Here is a 2,500-nt window from a genome sequence, read left to right on the forward strand (position 1 = left end):
GGCCAAGTAGCAATTGAGTTTGCTTTGGGTTTTTGTTGTTTCTGCCCAATATGACAGATATTTTTCCTTTTGCTTAGCGACGATTGTGTTGGGTCGAATTCTTTGTGTTACCCTGTCACTGTCCTGGGGCTGGTTATTGTTAGTATTGTTATTAGTTACTTTATTGAGTCCCAGGACTAGTTGACTGAGGGTATTCTTCTTTATGGTCAGCTCTTGGCATTTCAGGGCGTCGTAGTGATAGCATTGGGGGTTGCTCATTTGTAGGTGATTCCAAAATTTGGTGGCTCTTTTTTGGATAGTGATTATTAATGGGTATTGGCCTAGTTCCGCCCTGCATGCGTTGTTTACTGTTTTCCTTTGAGTCCGGAGGATACTTTTACAGAATTCCACATGTAGGATCTCAATTGGGTGTTTGTCCCATTTTGCAAAATCTTGTTGTGTTAGTGGTCCCCAGACCTCACTGCCATAGAGTGCAATTGGTTCAATTACTGATTTGAAAATTTTGAGCCAAATGCTAATTGGGATTTCTATTTGGATTGATTTTTTGATGGCATAGAAAGCCCTTCTTGCTTTCTCTTTCAGTTCATTCACAGCCAGTTTGAAGTTTCCCGTAGAACTGATTTTTAAGCCCAAGTATGTGTAGTGAGTGGTTTGTTCAATTTTGGTTGTTCCTACTGTGAAATTTATTGTGGGTCCATGTTGTTTGGATCTTTGCTGGAACACAAGGACTTTGGTTTTTTGGGGATTTATTGTCAGGGCCCAAGTCTGGCAGTACGACTCCAGCAGGTCCAGGTTCTGCTGTAGACCCTCCTTAGTTGGTGACAGCAGAACCAGGTCGTCGGCATAGAGGAGGAATTTAACCTTGGATTCATATAGGGTGAGGCCGGGTGCTGTAGATTGTTCAAGTAGTTTTGCCAATCCATTAATGTAAATATTAAAGAGTGTCGGTGAGATTGGCGAGCCCTGCGTCACCCCCCGCCCCTGTGGGAAGTATTTTGTTTGTTTGTCTCCAATTTTAACTGCACATTTATTGTTTGTATACATTGATTTAATTACATCATATGTTTTCCCTCCTACCCCGCTTTCGATAAGTTTCAGGAATAAACCGTCATGCCAGATGGAGTCGAAAGCCTTCTGGAAATCTACAAAGCATGCGTAGATTTTGCTTTTGTTATGGTGAACGTGTTTGTCAATTAGGGTCTGTAGGGTGAAGATATGATCGGATGTTCTATAGTTTGGCAGGAATCCAATTTGGCTTTTACTCAAGACATTGTGCTCTTCAAGGAAGTTTATAAATCTTTTGTTTATGATGCTACAGAATACCTTCCCCAGGTTACTGTTTACACAGATGCCTCGATAGTTGTTTGGGTCGATTTTGTCCCCACTTTTGTATATGGGTGTTATGAGTCCTTTGTTCCAGATGTCAGGGAAATAAACGACACTCAGAACCAAGTTGAAGAGTTTTAGGATAGCCAGTTTCAGTTTGTCGTCTGCGTGTTTAATCATCTCGTTTAGTATGCCGTCTGTCCCGCAAGCTTTTCCTGGTCGCAGGTCCTTGAGTTTTTCAAGAAGTTCTTTTTCTGTTATTATGGCGTCTAGTGGGTTTTGGTTATCTTTTATGGCCATTTCAAGCTTTTCAAGTTTTTTGCGTATTTGGTGTTGCTCTGGTCCTAGTGTGTTTTTCTGGTATAATTTTTCAAAGTGGTTTACCCATGTGTCCCCATTTTGAATGGACAAATCGTCGTGTTGTTTTTTGTGTAGTGTTTTCAAGTTGTCCCAGAAACAATTCGACTCAATGGATTCCTCCATGGAGCTGAGTGTATTCTTAATAAATTGCTCTTTTTTGGTCCTGAGTGTGTTTCTGTATTGTGTTAGCGTCTGACAATAAGTAAGGCGTAATTCCTCGTTTTCTGGATGTCTGTGTTTTTGGTTTGATAGTTTTCTAAGTTTTTTCCTCATGTTATGGCAATCATGGTCAAACCATTTTTCATAGTTTTTTGTTTTGGGTTTGTTCTTGCGAGCTTTCAAGTTTGCATTTGTTGCCAAATTATCAAAAATATTGTTTAGTTTACTAACTGCCCGGTTTACGCCTTCTTTATTGTGAGTGTATATGTTATCCAGAAAGGTGTCTAAGAGAGCTTGAGTTGATGCATTGCTAATTGTTTTCTGGTATTTTTCCGTGTCGTTTTTGGCCCATCTGTATGATTTTTTGGTGTTGTACAGTTTACTGGGTTGTGTTTCTATGTTGTTTGTTTCTGTCTTTTTGAGAAACATAGTAATTTGACTGTGATCTGACAGTGTTGTTTGTGGTTTGACTGTGAATGCTCTGAAAGAGGATGGGTCCAAGTCTGTAATCATATAGTCTACTGTGCTGCAGCCAAGAGGTGAGCAGTAGGTCGATCTTCCTAGGAGGTCTCCTATGAACCTACCATTGACAATGTACAGACCCAGGTTTCGACAGAGCTGTAGTACACACACACCCCCCTACACACACACACAC

The 2,500-nt window shown here is 40.6% G+C and overlaps 1 protein-coding gene across 1 annotated transcript in view; it reads right to left on the reverse strand.

Moving 5' to 3' along the window:
- map2k7 (mitogen-activated protein kinase kinase 7) overlaps positions 1 to 2,500 on the reverse strand; it is a 110,629-nt gene that overhangs the window by 49,195 nt on the left and 58,934 nt on the right. The window lies entirely within an intron of this gene.

Source organism: Somniosus microcephalus, chromosome 31 (assembly GCF_052327205.1).
Source record: "Somniosus microcephalus isolate GS21.2 chromosome 31, FLI_Smic_1.0, whole genome shotgun sequence".
Lineage (NCBI taxonomy): Eukaryota > Metazoa > Chordata > Chondrichthyes > Squaliformes > Somniosidae > Somniosus > Somniosus microcephalus.